General features: G+C 41.2%; 1 pseudogene; it reads right to left on the bottom strand.

Annotated features, from left to right (window-relative positions):
* Window positions 1–175: 175 nt before the first annotated feature.
* On the bottom strand, window positions 176–25,702 carry LOC128579056 (laminin subunit alpha-1-like; annotated as a pseudogene).
* Window positions 25,703–26,392: the final 690 nt, after the last annotated feature.

Below are 26,392 nucleotides of genomic sequence, written 5' to 3'. Positions count from 1 at the left end.
TAGTTCTTACTCTTTTGATAGAGCTTCTCGAACATCCTGCCCACTGAAGTCTCAAACAAGAACAGCTCTGTTTCCACATTATTATTAGTTGTATGTGATTAGGTCACAGAGTACATATCTCACTTTTAGCAGTCGGTACCCTGGGGACTTTGTATGCCTGTCTTCATGATGACCACTAATATGTTCCTTTAAGGACAAAAACTGCGATAGCTATTTCTTTCAGTGTTGTAAGGGAGAGCAGCAGCTGGGAGAAAGCCTGGGTGAAGGCCAGTTGTGTTCTCTGGCCCTGAGAAGGCCATGCTTTGCCATCATACCTGTGTGCCAGGACAGAATGGGGCATCTGCGTCTGCCTGTCCAGGACAGATCGGGGCATCTGCGTCTCCTTGTCCAGCACCAGGCCCACCTGTACTGTAGGTAGTTACTCAGACTTGTTGCTTTGCAGCTCCTTTCTAGTTGCCTTCTCTATGTTGACATTTCTCAAAAGAATAGAACTAGGAAAATTGTACATATTAAGCCCCAAAGCCATCTTTCCATTCATTGAGTCAGAATGTCTTCAGAGGCTGGTTGACCAAACACAAGGACGGAGGATTGGAAGACAAGGATTATGACCTTGTGGGCCGTCTTCACCCCTAGGCAGAATCCACTGCATCTCTGCAGATGTGTGTTCACTTTGAAGAGCAAAAAACGATGCAGCAGGGAGCTAGAAGGCCTAGAGATATCTAGGAGTTAATTTTTTCCCCCACTTTGGAATTTTTGGCATAAATCTGCAACTTTGCCTGTCCTGCTTTGGCAACTCAGGGTTTCTACAGATACATGTGTGTGCTGTTTCCCTGGTTATACAGAGAGCCTTGGGGGGCTTTGTTTTCTTATCTCTTACTCAGGCACGTCATACATGGGTATATATTCCTGCTGCTAGTGCCAAGATTGGGTAAATTAGATAAAACACTACAGGTGATTTACTATCTTAGATGTTTAATTTTTTTCTTAAGGTGCTAGACATGTTATCTGCATTCTAAGAACTTTGTAAGACTATTTATGCTTTGCCCAGATTGTGACAAGTTCCAAAAAAGAGTTACTCTTTTGAATGGGCATGTCTTATTTGTAATTCTAGGTCATCAGATTACAGTTTAGTCTGGGAGAAACTTTTAAAAAAAAGAAAGATAATCTCCTCAGGAGATCCCCACATCCTATGGTGGAAGAGGCAAAGAGAGAGATGCCTTTAAACATTCAACTTACTTTCTTCTCTGTATCCCAAAGAAGACCACCTTGCCATTTGTAAGAATTTTTTCAATACTTTAAATCATGATCACCATAGACAACTTCCCTCTAAATTACAAGAAAGTTTAACTCAATATTTCAGTTAATCCTTCCTATACTTAATAACTCTATAAAATATAAGATCAAATTATTTTCTGAACCTATTAAACTAAATTTTGCCACCTGAAAAACTCTAGGACTGTTAGTACTGTAGGAAAATTAATCATTAGTTGATCTAAAACCTGAAAACCAAAGCGATGATGAGATCTGTGCTCTTTTGGCTATGAAGTCACAAATTTCATTACAAAACTGGCTCTTTCATCTGGGTTGATGTTCTCTTCAAGCCTGAGATCCTTCTGGTCCCTTCTTTAGCTCAGATCCCTAACTAGATCATTTTAAAATTCCCAAACCAACAGGCACGCTACTGCCTCCCGCCTGTTGTTCTGTGTAAATCTTGTGTAAGCTCCTGACTTGTCTCAAGAATCCTGTGTTTCCTTTATATATTCTTCTTCTTTTTTCAATATAATAGTCACTTTTTATTATTATGAGTTTAAAATATATATATATTTTTTCATAGCTGTGTACATGCAATCATGGGTCCTGTATATATTCTTAACTGCACAAATGAGTTACCTGTCCATTTGCACCATGGGGTGGTTTTAGCACTGTCAAGAGCATTCATGGAGTGTGTAAGAAATGGTTTTTGTTTATGTATTTTCTGAAATTAAGTCTGTCTTTTTAGTAAAATACGGTTTTGTGGGACTTCCATTTTACAATTAAGGAATTGTTGTTAATGCACTTGAGACTGAAAAATGGGAATGTTGAAATCTTTTTATTCAATTCCTTGGAGAATTCATCTGTGTGATCCTGAGAAGCAGTGTGTCCTTGGCCGTTTAGAAATCATTCTCTTTAGAAAGTTAAGAGAAATTTTTCATTCTGAGGTAACAACGTTTCTCTTAAGCTCAGAGAACATTTATTTTTACTTATTAATAAATGTCTGAAGTGTTTCCACCAAACTGTTTTAAGCCACATCTGCTTTCAAGGGACCAGAGATACAGGAGAGCTCTGCCACCCTGCGTGCCTGGGAGATGAGACTCTCCCCATTTTGTGGGAATTAAAAGAGGGATAAAACCCACTTTGAATAAGGCTAACATTCTGTTTGTAAAACTGAGAGTTGGAAGATGCATAAATTAATAAAAGAACAATTCTATGAGGTGTTAGGACTCAAGCATTATTTTGACCAGAAGAACAACATATCAAACTCAGCAACACCCAGATCATTGGGAAAGAAATTTTTCTGACTTCAGAGTTTCAGAGAGAAAAACATAGTTTTATAAAGAAGTAAAACGCTAATGTGAATACCAAATTTAAGTTTTAAGTGGAGTCAGAAGTCACAAGTTCTGATATATAGGAAGCACATAAGTCAGCGGTATCTGTGGACAGGTAAGGGAAGCCCTAGACGTGATTTTCAGTGGCCTGCAAGGTTAAAACTACTTTAATGCTGGGTAGTACTCCCTATGCTGTTTGCCCATGTCACCATATTGACACTTGTACTATTCATTGTAAAACCAGTGGTGCTTAAAAGTGCTGCTGCCTTAGTGACAGGATGATAATTAAGGCATTTGTGCCAAACTGGTCAAGTTGTCATTGCATTCTTTTTTTTTTTGAGGTAGAGTCTCAAGCTGTCGCCCTGGGTAGAGTGCTGTGGCGTCATATCTCACAGCAACCTCAAACTCTTGGACTTTAGTGATTCACTTGCCTCAGCCTCCCAAGTAGCTGGAACTACAGGCGCCCACCACAACACCTGGCTATTTTGTTGTTGTAGCTGTCATTGTTGTTTGGCAGGCCCGGGCTGGATTCGAACTCACCAGCCCTGGTGTATGTGCTCCCCGTCCTCGCCAAGAAAAGCCAGCTTAGGTCTTTGTGCAAGCAAGCAGGTGTCCAAGTCCGCTTGTTCAGAGCCAACTGCACTGGTGAAATCCAAAAGTCTAGGCACAAACAAGGGAGAGTTTCAAAATTAGGATATCACAAACCAGAAACTGTGTCATGTAATTAGTGTACAATTAAAATCCATAAGAAACAATGAATCTGTTTCTCTTGGAGTGATCAGAGTGACCATCCTTCAGCATGCCTGAGAGTCTGGATAGATCATGTTATACACAGGGATGTCCCAAAAGTCATCAAACATAAAAAAAAGGAAATTATAGCTGAATGCATCTTTATTCATAAAATGTTCATTACACAATTTTACAAAATATTTACAAAATATTCTCTACATGTTGGCCACCTTTTTGTAAAATTTTGTAATGAACATTTTCTAAACAAAGGTATATTTAGCTATGATTTTCCATTTTTCCTATGCATGGTGACTTTTGGGACACCCGGTACTTTCTTGTTTGGTGCTTCTTGAAACACTACCCCAGGCCCTTCCTGTGCGCCCTGCGAGAGCCGCTCCGGAGCTGACACACTTCCTGCAGCCTTCACTGGGCTGCCCTATGGCCACGTTCATGCTCTGGTTTCTACCTGTCTGCATAGTGACCTCAGCTGAACACTGATGTCCCCTCAAGGGAGGTTGTGGGCTTCCCTCGTCACACGCCCCTTCACTACGCAGCTCCAGCACCAAGTCCTGCACCTGCATGTGACCCTGTGGCACTTTCCTGGACATGCCTGGGAACCACAAGAGATGTGGAGTCCACAGCCTCACAGCTTTAAGGAGCATGAAGATGACTCTCCAGTGAGGGAAAGAATAAATAGACAACAGGTGACTAAATATAAGTCTATAGAAATAGCTAAACCAAGGCTCCGACATTGTAATCATGTTGAAATCCATGAATACATTTGTATTCTTGCCCGGTTCAGGGACCCGTAAGAGGTAATTTCATGGGGAAAGATGCTGTGATCTCTTTTTTTTTTTTTTTTTTAGAGACAGAGTCTCACTTTATGGCCCTCTGTAGAGTGCGGTGGCCTCACACAGCTCACAGCAACCTCCAACTCCTGGGCTTAAGCGATTCTCTTGCCTCAGCCTCCCGAGTAGCTGGGACTACAGGCGCCCGCCACAATGCCCGGCTATTTTTTTTGGTTGCAGTTTGGCCGGGGCCGGGTTTGAACCCGTCACCCTTGGTATATGGGGCCAGCGCCTTACTGACTGAGCCACAGGCGCCGCCCGATGCTGTGATCTTGAAAGATCCAAGTCCTTGCTAAAGATCGAGTGGCAAGTCAGTGGTTCGGCGGGAGAGATCCCAATCTCATCAGCTCACATCCAGTTTCCCCCAAGCAGACAATGGCCCTGCAGGGCAGAGCATGTGTTGGGTCTGCTCAGCACGCTGACCATGGGCAGAGGGTCAGCAAGGAGGAATGAATCATGACAAGCCCACCACACATGGGATGGAGGCTTCCAGTTCTTAATTATACAGTAATTGCTTTCAGGGGAACCATTAATAATCTGAAGCTGCTAGTAGCCTAATTGTAAAAACAATTCAGAAATTTGTATTACAAAATCTATCTTCTTTTAAGTGCTTATCAAAAATATATTTAACCCCAGCTATTTATGGATAATTGTGTGTGGAGCTAAGATTCCATCTTTTATTTGAAAGTAAGGTGACTGTACCTGTCAATCATTTGAATCCAATAAAGTCCATTTGTGGGGATTTCTATGATAGACAAACGGGGTTCGTATGTTCTTCAGGAACTTTTAAAATTTTAGGCAATCTCAAACAACAAAATTAGACTGCAGGTTAGCGTTAGCACTCACTGTTGAAGGTCAGAAAATGCAAAAACATGCAGAGAGCACAGTTTCACTTACTCCAGGTTAAAGATCAGATTTCTGATGCAGCCATGGAATGAACGAGCTTCTCATTCTGAGCACCAAGGTCCCCTCGCCCTCAGGAATGCCCCCTATGTACAGGTTGGACACATTTATAGTCCTGCTTTCTGCTAATGGACCCAAGTTCATTTCCACAGGATTGGTCTCAGCCAATTTAACAGTGATAATTCTAAAAGATCAAAGGAGAAAATAAACGAAAATCTTTAACTATAATAAATCAATGGCCCATTTTAACACACAATCCCAGCAAAGTTCTTACTGAATAATAAAAGTTCCTGGAAGACAAATTTTAATATGACATGTCAGAACAAAAGGTGAATCTTAAAGATTAAAACTTACAACTGAAAATTCTTCAGTAATGAGTGCAATGTTAACAAAAATCATTGAATTTGACTGCTTTTTTGAGAACAGTATAATTTTACCTCTTTACCTATGATGAAAATGTCCAGTATACTTTTAAAATGTTTGCTCTAGAGTTCTGGAGGGAAATATACAGGAATGTTGACATAACCTACTTACTACTGTACTATTTACTATTGATATAATACTATTTATTGATACCACAATGCTCTTTGCCACAGAATTAATCCAATATAATTTATATTGAGTTTCAAAAAAGGGCAAGGATAAAGTTGTTCAATTATAGAAATAGCACAAACATCTCATAAGGAGCTGTCTGGCAAGGTTTGGCTTCTACAACTATTTGGAATGCTAATCATGCCAGTCATTTAACTGCACAGGGTGCCAGGACAATGTTTCTGCTGGAAGCCCTGGTGAGGTCCCCACCCCCTCATGACACACGCCTTGCTGTGGGGACAGTACCTCCGATTCCTACAAGGAGATGGAATGCGGCTGTCCATCGCTGTAGGTGCCTGTGGGAGAGTGTAGGAGGGCTTTCCTCAGGCTGGACCTGTCCCCAAGACTGATGTGAACCTCAACATGGCCCTGAATCAGCAGAATGGAGAAGGGCTGGGGGCAGGAGTGTGCAGAGAATTAGCCAGAAAAAAGCTCGTTAGTATAGGATTTAAAAAATTTCCATCTTACCAAGGTAACATGGGAATATTAACATCAAGCAAGCAATTCCTTAAGACTCTCATCATTGAACACAACTATTTTAAATTTATCGTGTTACTTTCTAATCCCTTCATGTAATTTACATTCTGCCTTATGCTGTTACCACTACACATACCACCACATGTTTCCATGTCTGCATTGCCATCGCAGGGATTCTTTATTGCTACATTATGTACAATAAGTAGACAGATTATAAATTTGTCACTTTAATCAATAACATTTAAAGTAGTTTCAATTTAATAATTGTTTATTATCATCCACATGAATATTTAAATTTTTTTGCCCATGAAATTGTTTCTAACATTTCTAAAAGTGGAACTAAAGTTTGACAATGTTTAAAGCTCTTAAAATCATTTTGCCATATTGAAAATAGGTATAACAATTCATAATGCCACCAGAAGAACTGGAATGGGGGTGTTTCACAATACCCTTGTTACTACTGGACGATACTACTCTGTTTTTGCTGGCTCAGAAACAGTCTGGCAGGTCTTCCAAAAGTCAAATATACAATTACCATATGACCAACAGCTCTTCTCCTAGGTATGCACTCAGAAGACTTGAAAACAGGGCCTCAAACACTTCCTGGCAGCATTAGTCATAATAGTCAAAAAGCAGAAATAATCCCATGTATCAAGGAAGCAAATGATAAACTGTGAGAGGTTCACACAGTGGGATACTAGTCAGCCAGAAAAAGGAACGAAGATCTGGGTGGCGCCTGTGGCTCAAAGGAGTAGGGTGCTGGCCCCATATGCTGGAGGTGGCGGGTTCAGACTCAGCCCCGGCCAAAAAAAAAAGAATGAAGAATTAAGACCTTACATATGACAGTGTGGACATACTCAAAGACGGGCTAGGTGAACGACAAGATCACACGTGGTGTGACTCTATTCATATGGAACATCCAGAATAGGCAAATTCATCCTTAGAGACAAAACGCAGGGGTGGGGAGAGAGGGGCACAGGGAGTGACTGCTTAATGGTCCCAGACTGCTATTTTGGGTGATGAAAATGTTTAGAAATAAACAGAGAAGGTGGCCTTGTGGCACCGTGGGTGTGCTAAATGCTACTGACTTATTTACTCTACAATGATTAATTTTATATAAATTTCAGGCTGGTTGTGGTGGCTCATGCCTGTAATCCTAGCACTCTAGGAGGCTGAGGTGGGGGGATTGCTTGAGCTCATGAGTTCGAGACAAGCCTGAGCAAAAGGCGAGACCCCGTCTCTACTAAAATAGAAAAACTGAGGCACGAGGATCACTTCAGCCCAAGTTGAAGGTTGCTGTGAGCTGTGATGCCACAGCACTCTACCCAGGGTGACAGCTGAAACTGTCTCAAAACAAAAAAAAAAAAGTTTTTCAGTTCAACTTTTTAAAGAAGAACTGAAAAAATATTTTAAAATGAAATGATCAATGGAGTCCCAAACCAATGTTAGTCCTTATCAGCCCTTCTTCGCCAAGTGGCTTGTGACATGCTTGGCGTCTATAAACAGATGTCACAACAGCTGTGTGACCTTGGGCACATAAACTGGGCTCTCTGAATCCATTTCTTCCTCAACAAAATGTAAGCATCAGCATCTGCCTTGCAGGTGGCTATAATCCTTATGCAGCAATGTCTGTAAAGTGTCTTGTACAGTAAAGAAGGTCCCCAGTACACTGCGGTTAAGACAGGCTCCACTTCGTTAACACAATACACTAGCAATCTCTAAGTTTCTCCAAATCATGTGACAGGTGCAAGTTTGAGCAGAGGGTAAGGTAAGTATCACCTACGCTCCTAAAATGGAATATAAATATGGCAACATGAACATGGAACCCTGTCCTCGCTCCTCTCCTGGCGCTTGCTCAATGTGCTCATCACAGGCTATGACTCTCTTGCTGCTCTTTCTTTCTTTTTCTTTTTTAGAGACAGAGTCTCACTTTATTGCCCTCACTAGAGCACCATGGTGTCACAGCTCACAGCAACCTCCAACTCCTGGGCATAGGTGATTCTTTTGCCTCAGCCTCCCGGGTAGCTGGAAGTACAGGCACCCATCAAAAGCCCAGTTATTTTTTTGTTGCAGTTTGGCCGGAGCTGGGTTCAAACCCGCCACCCTCGTATATGGGGCCGGCACTCTACCCATGGAGCCACAGGTGCCGCCCCTTGCTGCTCTTTCGATCCTTTCAAATTGTTCAAGCAATGTGTTTCAACCTTTTTTTATCTCATGTCATACTTGAACCTATAGTTAAACTTCCACGGCATACTGAAATTATGTTGATCAAAAGAAAAGTAAAGAAAGAGAATATACTCACTGTGTTTTAAACTTCTTTGGGAAATAATTTAATTCATTATCTTTAAAATTTTTCACAGTACTCTGGTTGAAAATCACTACTATAGCAGATGAAGAAAACCCTGCCTTAGAGCAGTAGACTGAAGATCTGAACAGCACTGAAGGACTGCTGTTTCACCTTAGAATGAAAACTAAGGACCATGACGCATGGAGGACAACTCAGTGTGTGCTCGCCGAACGTGTTTTCACAAAAATTATAGGTGGATGGCAAGTGTCTTTTCCTAAGTCACTGGACAAGAAGGATGGATTGCACAGCACAGGACATCACTGATTCATAAGGGAACGGCACTCAGCGATGTAACTTTTACTTATTAAAAATACATACTCATAAACAACCAGGAACACACCAAAAGTTTTGGAGCATGCAGCCGGGCGGCAGGGGAACTACTCACCACGTGGGCCTGCCCAGGACCCTGAAGCTCCACGTCCCTGCCAAGGGCAGCCAGGATGATGCCACTGCTGTTCTTGGTGGCAAATATGGCCAGCAATTCCGATTCTGGGGTCAAAGACTTGGATGGCAACTCAACATAGCTGCCTCTTAAGAGGCTAACACTTCAGATGGGCTGGTCAGAGGGGATAAGAGGAGCCGTGAGTTTCCAGCCACAGGCCGACTCCCCATTGACGCTGGGCTTCCCCATTTTCTCCATTCTACCCACCCCACTGGTTTAGATTTTTTTATGTTCTTATTTTGCTACATCAGTGGATATTTATAAAAACTCATTCCAACATCAATTAAATGTTTCCGACCTCCAACATACAACCTTTTCTCACTCCATAGGAATTTCTGAGTAAATCAAAGGTCGACCTGGATATTTCCAGGTTCTTTTTTTTTTCTGTTGCATAATAAATGTATTCTTAAATATTGAGTAATAGTATGATAAACTTACATTTAAATCACTGTACAATATTGTAATCAATGTGATTATAATTTGGATTTTAGCTTCTAAATGGACTTTTCCTCATCTTTATTTCAGTTAATCAAGCTGTAATTGGTATTTTAATGCATAAAATATTAATTATAATGACCTTGATATTAATAATAATTATATACCTCAAAGTATTTTATGATTAAGAAAAATTAAGTTGAATTTAGCATAATGTTATTAGCATTAAAGGCATATTATATATATAATATTAATTGAAAATGGAAATTATTCTGGATAGAGTCAGAGAACATTCTCCCTAATAAAGTATCACAAGAATGGAAAAGCAAGTATCCAAATGTACTTAATACTAATATCAAATCCGTAGATGAACAAATACACGAGCACATGAGAGAAAAACACAATTAAACTCAAGTGAGGGGGAGGAAAGGGATGGTGGGGGGAGTATGGAGGGAGATTGGTGTGCTCTCGTGTAACAGGCACAATGTAAGCGTATATTATGCCCTGGAGGAGGGGCACAACTACAACCTGGACTTCACCTAACAAATGCAAATAATGTAACTTAATTGTACCCTTTAAATCTAAAATTAAAAAAAATTAAATTAAAAAAATTAAATGTAATTTATATTCTACATATTTATTATTTTATTAACTATACTTAGTGCTCCGATTGTTCTAATAGAGAAAATTGAATTTATCACAAACTTAGGAGGAAAAATGCAAATTGGAAAGCATGAAATTTTTATTCTAATATAGCATCTCAATGTAAAAATGAGATAATAGGAGATAAGAAAAGGAAAAAATAAAAATTTCAACAAATTTTCATATTGTTAATCCTAGATGTACTACATGCTATTAATTTCAATGCCAAGTAGTTCATTCTACTTTCTAAACCTAATACCTAGAAGAAGGCTCAACGAAATTAATAGACCTTTTCATTTTAATGGAAATATATTACAATGAGAATGACTTTATGAATTCATTCTGCATGAATGATTAACACCTCATTCTTTTCACTTTCTCTGTAGGTAAAGCAATAAATATTTGGTGCTCACTGAGTAGTTTATAATAAAAATAATATAAAATATTACAATATCTACTTCTCTCTTTTATTTTATTATTATTATAAATGCCCACCAACCCAGGAATGGATTAACAAGCTGTGGTATATGTATACCATGGAGTACTATTTAGCTATTAAAAAAAATGGAGACTTTACATCCTTCATATTAACCTGGATGGAAGTGGAAGACATTATTCTTTTTTTTTATTTTTTTATTTATTTTTTTTAATTAAACCATAGCTGTGTACATTAGTATGATCATGGGGCACCATACACTTGGTTCATATATCGTTTGACACATTTTCATCACATTAGTTAACATAGCTTTTGTAGCATTTTCTTAGTTATTTTGCCAAGACCTTTACATTCCACATTTACTAGGATTCACATATACCCTTGTAAGATGCACTGCAGGTGTAATCCCATTAGTCCCCCTTCTTCCGCTTCTCTCCCCCCTCCCTCCCCTCCCTTTCCCCTTTCTCCCTATTCTTAGGTTATAACTGGGATATAGCTTTCATGTGAAGGTCCTACATTAGTTTCTTAATAAGGGTGAGTACATTGGGTACTTTTTCTTCCATTCTTGAGACACTTTACTAAGAAGAATATGTTCCAGCTCCATCCATGTAAACATGAAAGAGGTAAAGTCTCCATCTTTCTTTAAGGCTGCATAATATTCCATGGTGTACATATACCACAATTTATTAATCCATTCGTGGATCGATGGGCACTTGGGCTTTTTCCATGACTTAGCAATTATGAATAGGGCTGCAATAAATATTCTGATACAAATATCATTGTTATGGTGTGATTTTTGGTCTTCTGTGTGTATGCCCAGTAGGGGGATTATAGGATTGAATGGCAGAACTATTTTTAGATCTTTAAGTGTTCTCCATATCTCTTTCCAAAAGGAATGTATTAATTTGCATTCCCACCAGCAGTGCAAAAGTGTTCCCTTTTCTCCACATCCACGCCAACATCTCGGGTCATGGGATTTTGTGATATAGGCTAGTCTCACTGGAGTTAGATGATATCTCAAAGTAGTTTTGATTTGCATTTCTCTGATGAGCATTTTTTCATATGTCTGAAGGCCATGCGCCTTTCTTCTTCAGAGAAGTTTCTCTTCAAGTCCCTTGCCCAGCCTGCAATGGGATCCCTTGTTTTTTTCTTGCTAATGCGTTTGAGTTCTCTGTGGATTCTGGTTATTAAACCCCTGTCGGAGACATAACCTGCAAATATCTTCTCCCATTCTGAAGGCTGTTTGCTTGCTTTACTTACTGTGTTCTTGGCTGTGCAGAAGCTTTTTCGTTTGATCAAGTCCCAATAGTGTATTTTTGAAGCAGCTTCAATTGCCCGTGGGGTCTTTCTCATAAAAAACTCGCCCAACCCAATTTCTTCAAGGGTTTTCCCTACACTCTCTTCTAGTATTTTTATAATTTCATGTCTTAGGTTTAAATCTTTAATCCAGTGAGAGTCTATCTTGGTTAATGGTGAGAGGTGTGGGTCCAGTTTTAGTCTTCTACAGGTTGCCAGCCAGTTCACCCAGCACCATTTGTTAAATAGGGAATCTTTCCCCACTGAATGCTTTTAATTGGCTTGTCAAGGATTAAATACCGGTAAGTAGCTGGATTCATCTCTTGGTTCTCTATTCTGTTCCAGACATCTACTTCTCTGTTTTTGTGCCAGTAGCATGCTGTTTTGATCACTATCGATTTGTAGTATAGTCTGAGGTCTGGTACCGTGATTCCTCCTGCTTTGTTTTTATTTTTGAGTAATGTCTTGGCTATTCGAGGTTTTTTCTGATTCCATATAAAATGAAGAATTATTTTTTCAAGATCTTTAAAGTATGACAGTGGAGCTTTAATGGGGATTGCGTTGAAATTATATATTGCTTTGGGTAGTATGGACATTTTAACAATGTTGATTCTTCCCAACCATGAGCATGGTATATTTTTCCATTTGTTAACATTCTCAGCTATCTCTTTTCTTAGAGTTTCATAGTTCTCCTTATATAGATCTTTCACGTCCTTTGTTAGATAAACTCCCAAGTATTTCATCTTCTTTGGCACAACTGTGAATGGGATAGAGTCCTTAATTGTTTTTTCAACTTGACTATTGTTGGTATATATAAAGGCTACCGATTTATGAATGTTGATTTTGTAACCTGAGACACTGCTGTATTCCTTAATCACTTCTAGAGTTTTGTAGTAGAGTCCCTAGTATTTTCCAGATATACAATCATATCATCTGCGAAGAGCGAAAGTTTGATCTCTTCTGACCCTATGTAGATACCCTTGATCGCCTTTTCTTCCCTAATTGCGGTGCCTAAAACTTCCATTACAATGTTAAAGAGCAATGGAGACAATGGGCAGCCTTGTCTGGTTCCAGATCTAAGTGGAAATGATTCCAATTTAACTCCATTCAATATGATATTGACTGTGGGTATGCTGTAGATGGCCTCTATCAGTTTAAGAAATGTCCCTTCTATACCAATTTTCTTAAGTGTTCTAATCATGAATGGATCTTGGATGTTATAAAAAGCTTTTTCTGCATCGATTGAGAGAATCATAGGGTCTTTGTTTTTTAATTTGTTTATGTGCTGGATTACCTTTATAGATTTATGTATATTGAACCAGCCTTGAGACCCTGGGATAAAACCGACTTGGTCATGATGTATGATTTGTTTGATATGTTGCTGGATTCTGTTTGTTAGAATCTTGTTGAATATTTTTGCATCTATATTCATTAGTGATATTGGTCTATAATTTTCTTTTCTTGTTGGGTCTTTTCCTGGTTTGGGGATCAGGGTGATATTTGCTTCATAGAATGTGTTGGGTAGTCTTCCTTCTTTTTCTACCTTTTGGAACAGGTTGAGTAGTATAGGTACTAATTCCTCTTTAAAGGTTTGGTAGAATTCTGACGTGAAACCATATGGTCCCGGGCTTTTCTTTTTGGGGAGATTTTGTATGGTTGATGATATTTCTGAACTTGATATGGGCCTGTTCAACATTTCCACTTGTTTTTGATTAAATCTTGGAAGGTGACTTGTTTCCAAGTAACGGTCGATTTCCTTCAAATTTTCGTATTTCTGAGAGTATAGTTTCTTGTAATATTCATTAAGGATTTTTTGGATTTCTGAGGAGTCTGTTGTTATTTCATCTTTGTTATTTCTGATTGATGAGATTAGAGATTTTATTCTTTTTTTCCTGATTAGGTTGGCCAAAGGTTTATCTATTTTGTTGACCTTTTCAAAAAACCAGCTTTTTGATTTATTGATCTGTTGTATTATTCTTTTGTTTACAATTTCTTTTAGTTCTGCTCTGATTTTGGTTATTTCTTTTCTTTTACTGGATTTGGGGTTGGATTGTTCTTCCATTTCCAGTCTCTTGAGATGTCCCATTAAGTTGCTTAATTCCTCTTTTTCCATTCTCCTGAGGAAGGCTTGCAGTGCTATAAATTTTCCTCATAGAACTGCCTTTGCTGTGTCCCAGAGGTTCTGATAGTTCGTGTCTTCATTGTCGTTTTGTTCCAGAAATTTGGCAATTTCCTTCTTGATCTCATCTCTGACCCAGCTATCATTCAGCATAAGGTTATTTAAATTCCATGTTTTTGTATGTGTATGCAGATTCCTGTTGTTACTCATCTCAAGTTTTATTCCATGATGGTCCGAGAAGATGCATGGAATAATTTCTATTCCTTTAAATTTGCTGAGGTTAGACTTGTGATCTATTTTGGAGTAAGTTCCGTGGGCTGATGAGAAGTATGTGTATTCAGTTTTGTTGGGATGAAATGTTCTTTAGATGTCAGCTAAATCTAAATTCTTTATGGTTAGATTTAAATCTAGAATTTCTTTACTCAGCTTTTTGTTGGAGGATCGATCCAGCACTGCCAAAGGAGTGTTAAAATCTCCGACTATTATAGAGTTGGAGGAAATCAAGTTGCTCATGTCTGTTAGAGTTTCTCTTATAAATTGAGGTGCATTCTGGTTGGGTGCATAGATATTAATAATTGAAATCTCATCATATTGAGTCTTACCCTTAACAAATATGAAGTGACCATTTTTGTCCTTCCTTACTTTTCTTGATTTAAAGCCTATTGTGTCCGCAAATAAAATTGCAACTCCTGCTTTTTTCTGGATACCATTTGCCTGAATTATGGATGACCATCCTTTCACCCTGAGTCTGTATTTGTCTTTTAAGTTGTGACTCTTGTATGCAACAAATGTCTGGCCTGAGTTTTTGTATCCAGTCAGCTAACCTATGTCTCTTTGGAGGGCAGTTTAAGCCATTCACATTAATGGAGAGCATTGATAAGTTGGTGAAATTTGGGGTATTGAGTTTTTTGAAAGTCCAGTGGGCATTTTTAATCCTTTTGCCATTGTGGAAGTTAGAGTTTGATCAGAAGTTTCTGAGTGAGCTTACTTTTGTAGTAGAGGATTGGGTTGGTTATTATGGAGGATAGGTCTGAGAATATCCTGAAGAGCTGGTTTGGTTATGGCAAATTTCTTTAGCATATGTATGTCATTAAAGTATTTAATTTCTCCATCATAAATGAAACTCAGTTTAGCTGGGTACAAGATCCGGGGTTGAAAGTTATTTTGCTTGAGGAGATTAAACGTTGATGACCACCCTCTTCTGGCTTGAAAAGTTTCAGCAGAGAGATCTGCAGTCATTCTAATGTTCTTCCCTTTGAAGGTATAGATTTCTTTCTCCTGGCTGCTTTGAGAATTTTCTCCTTCATATTAACTTTAGTGAAGTTAATTATGATATGCCTGGGGGATGTCTTATTGGGGTTGAGTCGTGCTGGGGTTCTGAAGCTATCTGCTATCTGAATTTCAGGTTCTCTAGGCATGTCTGGAAAATTCTCTTTCATAATTTCATGCAGAAGGGCCTCTGCGCCCAGTGAGGCCACTTCATCTGTTTCAGGAATTCCTATGAGACGGATATTTGCCTTCTTCGAGTTATCCCAGAGCTCTCTGAGTGAGTGATCCATTTTTGCTCTCCATTTCTCTTCCTCTTTGAGAGTTTGGGAGCGTTCAAATGCTTTATCTTCGATGTCGGAGATCCTTTCTTCTGCTTGGTCCATTCTGTTACTAAGGGATTCCACTGTATTTTTCGTATCTTTGAGGGCTGCAAATTCTTGTTTCAGTGTGTCTAAGTCTTTTGTGGTTTTGTCTTTACATTCGTTAAATTCTTGAGACAGCTTTTGAATTTCTCCACGAATTCCTAATTCCATTTTGTTAATCTTGTTTGCCATCCAAATTCTGAATTCGATTTCTGACATCTCAGCCAGTTGTTTGTGAATGGGATCTTCAATTACATCTGCCTTATCTTTCCTTGGGGGGGTTGATCTATTCTGGTTATTCATGTTACCAGTGTTTTTCTGCTGATTCCGCCCCATGATTGTTTCTCCCTTTGATTTTCCTCTAGTGTTTTGTCGAGGACCCGTACAGTGCTGTGGCCTGAGAAACTGGGGCCCTGTTTGGTGTAGAGGGGCTAAGTGGTTCTGACTTGTTTTCAGCTGGTTTCTATGTGACCCTAGTGAAACAGTTACTCTGGGTTGAAGTCTCAGCTGTGGAGAAATACCAGCAATTAAGTCACCCCACCCACCACAGGCAACAAATGGAAAAGGAAAATCAAACCTTCCTACAACCACACACCCAGGGCACCACCTGGATAGTCCCCAGGTGAGTGACTCAGTTCAAAAAGTCCAAGTCAATTTTCTCAGTCAGCAGCTCCTCGGGTGGGAGAGTTCAAGAAGTCCCTGGGAACTGGGTCACAGGGGTCTGGTGGCTGCTCTAAAAGGCTTGCTCCAGTGCTGCATGGAGTCAGGAAGAGCCACCAGTAAATAGATCAGTCTGGCAAGAATGATGCCTCCTTCCCCTCCTTGCAGCTCTGTCACACCCAGTCTCTGCTAGCCGCACAGGGCTGTGACCCAGTCAGTTGTCTGCAGTAAGCAGATACTCCAGGGGTTTGCACCTGCCTAAGTTACAGGGTAGTCTGTGTCTGCTCGACTAGGCCACTATTCTCTGTCTTTATCCATCAGGGAGTGGTGTGGCCTGTCAACCTCGGGCACTTGATGGAGGCTGGAGGTGTTCACTCAGTTCCAGCCCCACCCTTAGTTTATGTTACTGGGTGAAGGGAAGTACTCTGTGGGAGTTTGTTTCTGACCTTACCAGATTCCTCTGCAGAGGAGAGGCTGATTTGAGTTCCCAGAACCTGTGTCTCAGGCCCTGTCTTTAGTCCTGCGGGTTTGTATTCGCAGCATGAGCAGTTGTTGGCTGTAGCCTCTTGGCCTCCTTTGTCTATGGGCTGGTGATCCCCTAAGGGCCAGGTGCGTCTTAGGCTCAGTAGAGCAGTTCTCTGGATCAGCCCTACCCTAGGAGTTTCCCGGCTCTGCGGGTGTGTTTTCTAGTCCCCGTGTTCCACCCAGGTCGGTACCGTCTCAGGAAAACCCTTTACTCACAGGGCCTGTGTTTCAGTCCCAGGTCCGTTCCATGGTGGTTGCCATCTGAGAAGATGCTCGGCCTCATCTGGTTGCCCAGGAAGACAGGAGGAGAGGCTACGGGATATCTGGGGGTGGGCCTTGTTATTGCTGAAGATGGCTGTTCCTCTGCACCTCGGGGCACCTCCACTCCAGTCTAATTCCCTCTCAGCTGACTGTTGTCTTCTTGCTCCTTTGCTACAGTGTCAGCACTGGCCAGCTGCAGTCCAGGTCCTGTCTATACCTCTTGAGAGTTCAGCCAAGAATCTGGACTCCTGAGGGGGCAGGTCTCCAGATCACGGAGTGAGAGAGGAGGGGGGGTGTTAGGAGCTCAGGGTTACAGGTCATAACACCAAGCTCATTGAGTCCAAATGAACAAATAAACAGATACAAAGGTTACCAGGCACATGGGCCCATAGATACAGAGATAGACGGAAACACATAAACATACAAGCAATAGCCACGACAACAGCAATATAAGAACAACTGCAATAAAAACAGTGATAATCGTAAAATAATTGAAATCAAGAAAAAAAGAGAAAAAAGTGGTGTTAGAAGGAATGTTGAGTGAGAAGAAAGAAGAAATTAAAATTAGAAGACATAGAAATAAAAAATGTATCTGTATAAAATGTAATAATAAAAAATTATCGAAATCTCCTCTAAGAAAATGGCGAGGAAAAATCAGACAAAAAGAAAACAACAGCAAAAAAAAAAAACCCATGAAAACCAAAAAAAAAAAAAAAAGGCACCAACTGCAAAAATATTCTTGTGGTAGAAATATACCTATAAATGTCTACATGTCTGCTGTAGGGATCAACATTCGTAGGAATATATTCATACTGCAATATACTTTCTGGACACCAGGTGGCGCTGAGAGTAGTTTTGAGACTAATACCTGGTTTCTAGTTTATATCGTTACCATGGTAACCACCTTCCATGGCCGATCGCCATTTTGGAGTTTCTGTAAAAGTTTGTCGCCTAAGAATTGTGCAACCTCGGCTGTTCTCCTCGGGACAGCACTTGCGACCGACTCTTCCACTCAGTGCAGGTGTCCACGCTTCCTAAGTTCCTCCACTCTGCTCCCAGGTTCCCCTGCAAACTGGCGACTGCAATCGGCCATAAGGGGAGTGGTGCTGAGTTCCCACGGTGTCTCCTGTAGCTGGTTCCTGCAGCTTCAGTTGTTCCGCGGCCCCAGAAGCCAAAGCCAGTCCTGGGCTTCAAGCCGTTCCGTGGTTGGAGCGCTTGTGGGATTTATTCTGAGTTTTATGGTTCAGAGTTTTGGATGGGCGGCCACCAGTTCGCTGCACAGTCTGAACTGCCAGCCCCCTCCAACACCTGGGGGAAAGGTGCCTGCCCTTTTGGGTAGCTCAAAATGTCTGTTTCCCGGGCAGGATCCCTTCCCTTCAATTGTCCAGCAGTTTGCCCAGCTCCCTGTGGTTTTGAGTGGCTCTCCTTTCGGATGCCTCCCTCAGTTCAGGATTAATTACTTGTCAATTGGATTTTGTCAGCATTTACAAGCTGCTGACCTCCGTTGGGGAGGGGCCTGCTGGCCGGCACGGCCGAGCAGGGAAGATTCTCTACAACAGAGTGTGTGATTTTAAATTACCCCTCATATATAGCAAACTGCCAGTTCGCTGGGCTTCTCCAGCTGTCTGTCCACTCCAATAATCCACACACAGGGAAGGTCCAGACTGCCTTTCCTCACCTGGTGGCTTGGGAGAGGTGGGCTACACGTCCGCCCTGTCCGCCATCATGCTCCGCCTCGGAAGACATTATTCTTAGTAAAGCATCACAAGAATGGAGAAGCATGAATCCTATGTACTTAATTTTGATATGAGGACAATTAATGACAATTAAGGTCATTGTGGGGAGGAAAAACAGAGAGAGGGAAGGAGGGAGAGGGATGGGGATTGGTGTGTGCCACACCTTCTGGGGGCAAGACATGATTGTAAGAGGGACTTTACCTAACAAATGCAATCAGTGTAACCTGGCTTATTGTACCCTCGATGAATCCCCAACAATAAAAAAGAAAACAAAACAAAGTAATATAAAAAAAAAATATTTCCAGGTTCTTGATACAGCCCACATAGCTTTTGCTGGTGATTCCTTCCCTGCAGGGCAGGATGTGAGAAAAATCATAAGGAAATTTGGATTTCATAATGCCACTTTTGAAAGAAGGAATAAAAAAGGACCTATATTTATAAAAAAATCTGTTTCCATGGGCCACGCAGCAGAAACGTCTAGGCCTCTCTTTAATAATGGTATTGATGGTGAGAACTTCAGGTCAAAGGAATACTCTCCTAAGGACTAGAGAAAGGGCTTAGTTAGACCAGTGAATGTGGCCACTTTGATGGCTGCCTACAAACAAATACATTTAATATTTTAAGAGGAACTCACTTTAAGTTGTGACAATTTAAATAAACTCATGAAAACACAGTCCAATTATAATAAAGGCAATACATTGTCATAAGGAAATTATAGCCCACAGGTTATAATCCAGTTATCATGTAGAATAGAACATTTGCCTCTCATGAGGATAGGTGTAAGGGGTGCTAGGATCAGAGGCTAAAGACGTCACGAGTTTCTGTCCATACTATGCACCCATGAAGTCTGTCCTAAAGGAAATAATTGCATTTGGGAAAGTCTGAGATTGCCCAAGACCCTATTTCTTAGCCTCCAAGTCAAAAGCATATTTTTCTTTCTAGAAGTTGCCCCATGCCTGGCCGGGGTCAGGCTCTCATTTCCAAACACGGAGACCGCTGACCATCTCCAAACTTCACGCATCAGCTAGTTACAAGAAAGCTTTGAAGTGAGGTGGTTTTCTCTTACAATGACAGCTCTTTTTTTTTTTTTTCTGTCTATGTTAAATAATCAGCTGGGGACCTTTAAGCAACTGCATGATGTGGGGCAAATTTCAACCTTTCTGGATCTTTGTTTCTTCCAACGTAAATAATTAGGTGGGCCACGAAGATGCTCAGGTGTCTTCTAACATGAACGTCTGGGGTCTGAACTCCTTTCCTTTTTTCCAGTGTCTACCCTGTGCCGTGTGGGCAAAGTACAGACGCACGTGACACTGATGAAGACTCGGATGTTGATTCCTTGTAGCCACCTCTCACGAGGCTAAACTAACCACAGAAGGAACAGGGAATGACACCTGGGGTGGGATTCAGAGACATCCACAGTCCTGGCTCTGACTTGGCAAGTGACCAGCTCCCCAGAGGTTTCCAGTATTCGCGTCTAAGACCAGGAAGTGACTGTGGTTGCAAACTGTTTCTCCTGAGCCCTTTTCCAGATGCCTGGCAGAGGGGAGGGGCACAGTGGGAAGTGGACCCTGGGCTGCTCACGGCCACTGTATGGCTGCTCCTCTGTGTCACACATCGGCCTTTTGTAAAAGAACTGGGTCTAAAGACAAGGCACTGCCATGGATAATTTGGAAGCCACTGGGCTGGGTGATCCAGATTGGACATTTGATGACTCTACTCCCCGGAAGCTATCTTGCCTTGATTGCTAGACTTACACAAATGACAAATAGGTTTAGGTAAATCATTAAAGTCACAAAGCTAAACGTGAATCACTGTTACAAAGGATTCCTTGTCTCTCCCCTGCCCCATTTCATCCAGGCTCTCGATGCTGGACTTTAAACTTCCACGTACATTATTCATTCTAGCTCACAAAAGGGGAATCCAGAGAAGTTTGCGGAAAGCAGGATTACTTTTTTCCTGTAATGAAATTCTACTTTCTGACTCAGCGCCGATAGCACAGTGGTTATGGCACAGCCACATACACCGAGAGTGGCAGCCCGGGCCAACTAAACAACCGCAACAAAAAAATAGCTGGGCGTTGTGGCAGGCGCCGGTAGTCCCAGCTACTTGGGAGGCTGAGGCAACAGAATCGCTTAAGCCCAAGAGTTTGAGGTTGCTGTGAGCTGTGATGCCTCGGTAGTGAGGACAACATAGTGAGACTCTATCTCAAAAAAAAAAAAAAAAGAAAGAAAGAAAGAAAGAAATTATACTGTTCTGTTATTCTGTACTGGCCATGGCAGCTCATGGGTGGCTCTCAGCACTTTAGAAGGTCAAGGTAAGAGGATTCCTTGTACCCAGGACTTCAACCCCAGACTGGGCAATAGTTAGACCCCCATCTCTACAAAAAGGAAAAAAAAAGTAGGCGGCACGGTGATGCATGTCTGTTATTCCAGCTACTTAGGAGGCTGAGGCTCCTAAGCTCATCTGAATCCAAGAGTTTGAGTTTTCAGTGAGCTAGGCTGATGCCACTGTACTCTAGTCCAGGCAACAGAGTAAGACCTTGTCTAAGGAAAAAAAAAAAAAGAGAGAGAGAGAGAGATTCTACTACTTTAAAATGTCCAGGGGCTGTTCCTGTGGCTCAGAGGGTAGGGTTCTGGCCCCACATACTGAGGGTGGCGGGTTCAAACCAGCCCCTGGCCAAACTGCAACAACAACAGAAAAATAGCCAGGAGTTGTGGCGGGTGCCTGTAGTTTCAGCTACTCAGGAGACTGAGGCAAGAGAATCGCCTAAGTCCAGGAGTTGGAGGTTGCTGTGAGCCATGTAACACCACGTCACTCTACCGAGGGCAATAAAGTGAGACTCTGTTTCTACAAAAATAAAAATAAAATAAAATGTCCAGATAGGGAGTGGAGTATGACAAGTGGGGTCCCCAAATATTGCACAGTAAACAATATTTAGATGTTCTACTGGTCAGCCAGGCTCCTGTAATCCTAACACTCTGGAGGCTGAGGCAGGTGGATTGTTTGAGGTCAGGAGTTGGAGACCAACTAAGCAAGAGCGAGACCTCTGTCTCTACTAAAAATAGAAAACCTAGCTGAGCATTGTAGCGGCACCTGCAGTCCAGCTACTCAAGAGGCTGAGGTGACAGGTTCACTTGAACCTGGGTCTTTGAGGTTGCTGTGAACAAGGCTGATGCCACAGCACTCTAGCTGGGGCAACAGAATAAGACTCTATTTCAACAACAGCAACAAAAAAAAGGATATTCTAATGGCAATGAATATAAAATAATTAATGTTTCTGCAAAAGGCTTGCTTTATTTGCCAATTCATATGGTGTAGAGTACTTTGAATAAAAGCATGATGGGTTATGAGTCTGAACTGAATTGAATTGAATTGAATGGTGTCCTCTCAAAAGATGTTGCAGTTTTGGCCTCTTCATTCCCTCACAACCTGAGATTGTGATCTTATTTGGTAAAAGGGTCTTTGAGGAGTTACTCAAGTTAAAAATGAGGGAATTAGGGTAGGTCATGATCCAGGATGACTGGGGATGACTGGGGTCCTTATCAAAGGGGAAATCTAGACACAGAGGGACCGTGGCACAGAGGTGAAGCCACAAAGAGAACGTCATCCACAGGCTGAAGATCCCTTGAAGCCACCAGAAGCCAGGAGGGTGGAGTGGGTTCTCTCCCACGGTCCTCCAAGGGACAAAGCCCTGACAACACCTCGATGTCAAAATGGAACTGGGAGAGATTTAATTTTTTTCTGTTTGTTCCTTTGGTGTTTTTTGAGACAGGGTCTCATTCTGTTGTAGAAATGAGGGACACAGAAGTGCTGCAGTTTAACATCATACCTTACAACTCTTGACCGAGGCAATCCACCCACATAAATGGGATCCTTATCTAGATGATTGCGGTCAGAAGATACTCCCAGAGTCTCGCCTTGCTTAGTCTCTTTGTAACTAGTGTTGTACGTGATGACCGCTAGGAGACCAAAAAGGAGGTTGAAAGGAAGAGGCAATGAAATGAAAATCACTTTCTATATTAAAGTAAAATGCACACATCTGCTGACAAAGTTCATTTACGAAGACATCAACTTTTAAATTCTGCAAATTTGACCAGCTGATGTTCTGGGCTATTAAAAGACAAGTGAAAAATCTTCTTGACCAAAGTCAATAAATCCAATATACACGTTGATAAATGACAGCAGTACGGGTGTGGAAGAAAACAGAATGGATTCAATGTTTGATCTCAATTCAGCATTTAATGTTAAATAATGTACGCGGGGGCTGCGCCTGTGGCTCAAGGAGTAGGTCCTGGCCCCATATACTGGAGGTGGCTGGTTCAAACATGGCCCCAGACAAAAACTGCAACAACAACAAAAAAATGTAATTGGAAACCACAGCTAATTAATATACTATTCCTCCCGCAAACTGTGAATTTTGTTGCTTAATATACCAAAGACAATGGCTTTCAATTAGAATATTATTTAAGAACGCCTAGGAAACTAAAGTAGAATAAGGATTGCTGCTTTTAGAAGAATTTGACGGGCAGCAGCCAAATCCATTTGGGCACCTACCTTGTTTCCGGTTTCGCTGAAAGGCAATTTTGTACCAGGTCATGTTGCTGTAACATCTGTCTGTAATGAGAGCAAGGGGTCCCGAACCAAGGTAAACAGTAACTTTCACTCTGCTGTGGACCAACTCGATGGATATAGTCTTTCTGTAAAGAAAAGAACACATTTCCCATGGCTATATCTGGATCCCACGTGTCCCTTTCCCTTCAAGTCAGGAATGGCAGAAACCCAAAATCAAACTCAGGAAACTGGATCTGGCCCCATCACCAGACGTCTATGCTATAAAACTAAAAATGTCCATGAAGGTTTTCTGGAATACTACACAAATAAGAATGAAAACATCCTAGTTGCTATGAAAATCTACACAAATAAGAATGAAACCATCTTCGTTGCTATGAAAATTTACACAAATAAGAATGAAACCACTCTTGTTGCTATGAAAATCTATGCAAATAAGAATGAAACCATCCTCATTGCTATGAAAATCTACAATTTTCATAAGAGAAGTGGAATCTCTTTGGATCTTTTTTATTCAGACTGATAAATGGGCCAGTCCTAAAAAATAAAAGTAGAAGACGGAGAGATGGAAATTACCAGCACATGAGAGGAAGCTGGGATCATGACATTCCTATGAGTGCAATTTAAATAAGGTCCCTGTGGTTGCAGTGAACATAGAACAAAATATATTATTTGAACTCAAAACTTAATAACAAATGTTTAACTGATATGTGTAATGACTGGAAGACTGGTTTCCACTTGGTGCTCTTTTATACGTCCCAAAGGTTCTTTTTCTTTCTTTTTTTTTTTTTTTTTTGGCCAGGGCTGGGTTTGAACCCGCCACCTCTGGCATATTGGGGCTGGCGTCCTACTCCTTTGAGCCACAGGTGCCGCCCAGTCCCAAAGGTTCTATAGCAGTGGTTCTCAACCTATGGGTTGAGACCCCTTGGGACTGTATTAAAGGTTCGCAGCATTAGGAAGGTTGAGAAGCTCTGTTCTACAGTAAATTCATATTAACATAATAAATAAATGATGCAAAATGGGGATATTGTATGACATACATACCTATATATTAGTATATGTTCATAAACTTGCATGGCGTACAAATGTATGATTTAATTAGAAAATCCTCACTAAACAAAAGTAAATTCATAGCAATACAAACGTGTGTACATGGGAGGGCTTTGTGCCCAGACTCTTACTGTGCTGTTGGAAGCCAGGTAGAGAAGAAGTCCATTGGGTGAAAAGGTACTGAAGAGCATTATTATCTGAGTCACAGTCGCCCGAAGCGTCTTCTCCACAAAAGAGTACCCACTCCCATCAAAATGGAAGGAAGAGTCTTCATTCTGGGAGCTGTAAAGCAGAAGAGACAAGATACAATCCATTTTCAAGACAGTTAAGAGAAAAGACAATAGGTTTATTGATTTCTCCCTCACAAAATTTACGGTAGAGCTATTAGTCATAAATTGATAACATTAATACTTTGATCACATTAATTAGGTAAACCAGCATACATTAGAACCTCTTGAAGTTGACCACTCAAGGGAGTGTAACAAATTGGTCAACATACAGAGGTGGTCACCATAAGAAACTAGGCCTACTATACTGATATGTACATGTGGTGCATGTCCTGTGGTCCACCACCTCCCTACACTGACCACTCCCTTAAGTTGCCCTAATTTTCATACACCAGACATGCATCACAGGTACTCAATGTATAACAGGCCTAGGTCTTTATGTTGACCACCTCCGTATGTTGACGTGTTTGGTGCAGCCCCTTGAGTGGTCAACTTACAGAAGGTCTACTACCACATGTATGCCTGAGTTTAAGCCAGTTGCTTTATAAGGAAAAGCAAGTTAATGTAGGCAGTGTTCACTCTAGTAAGAAGAAAGTTTTTCACAGGAGGATAATGCTATAAATATTTCTACTTATTTAGATTTGTTTGTTTGTTCTAGTTTTCTTCAATGTAACTATCTTTTCTTAATTCCAGTGCCCTCGACAGAACAATTTTTATATTGGCATTTATCATCTTGTGCCGTTTTATTTTTTAACTCACTTCATTTATTTATTTAGAGACAGAGACTCACTCTTTCCCCAAGCTAGATTGCCCTGGAAATACTTTAGCCTACAATCTCAAACTCCTGTACTTAAGTGATCCTCCTGCCTCAGCCTCTCCAGTAGCTGTGACTAATGGCCTCTGCCATCATTCCTGGCTAATTTTTCTATTTTTAGAAAAGGCAGGGTTTCTTCTTATTCAGGCCGGTCTTGAACTCCTAAGTTCAAGGGATCCTCCCACCTCAGCCTACCGGAGTGCTAGAATTGTAGGTGGGAGCCACCACGCCCAGCCACCCTCTGCTGGTTTTAACTAATACATCAGGTAAAATAGTATTATATGGAAAACAAACATGTACCAGAAGGATCATTAAAAAAATCATTGAGGCTTTGCACCCGTAGTGCAGTGGTTACGTCACCAGCCACATACACCGACATTGGCGGTTTTGAACTCGGCCTGGGCCAGCTGGACAACAATGACAACTGCAACAACAACAAAATGGCCGGGTGTTGTGGCGGCGCCTGAAGTCCCAGATACTCGGGAGGCTGAGGCAAGAGTTTGAGTGTGACGTCACAGCACGCTACCAAGGACAAGATAGTGAGACTCTGTCTCAAAAGAAAACAAGAAAAAATCATAGATATCCTCAAAAATCTGCCTGATGAGTTTAAAGACCTGCTTTACTTTGTGGGGTGAATGTATGGCTTACACAGACCTGCACCGGAGGGCCAGGGCATTGCTCAGATAAGTGTGTTCCACACCAGAGCTGCACCGGAGGGCCAGGGCACAGCTCAGGTAAGCGTGTTCCACACCAGACCTGCACCGGAGGGCCAGGGCAATGCTCAGTTAAGTGGGTTCCCTGGTCTTCCTCCTATACTTCAAAAGGCTGACTGGACTCACTGTTCATTTAGAGTAATTCATCTGGGACACAACATAGTTATGTTTTAAAAATAATTTTTTGGACTGTAACATAGGGCTTGAGAGTAAAATCTGGATTAGGATGGTTTGGGGGTAAGAATTCACCTTCTCCCTAAGTGAAGGTGTAACAACCAAACCCAGTGCCTCATGTCCCAGCAAGACAGGACATCCAGTGAGAAGAAAGAGTCCCCAAGCTGAGGAAACAAAACAAA

The sequence above is a fragment of the Nycticebus coucang genome, chromosome Y, assembly GCF_027406575.1.
Source record: "Nycticebus coucang isolate mNycCou1 chromosome Y, mNycCou1.pri, whole genome shotgun sequence".
Taxonomy (NCBI): domain Eukaryota; kingdom Metazoa; phylum Chordata; class Mammalia; order Primates; family Lorisidae; genus Nycticebus; species Nycticebus coucang.
The sequence above is the reverse complement of the archived record's forward strand: the minus strand, read 5'-3'. Positions and strand labels throughout refer to the sequence as shown.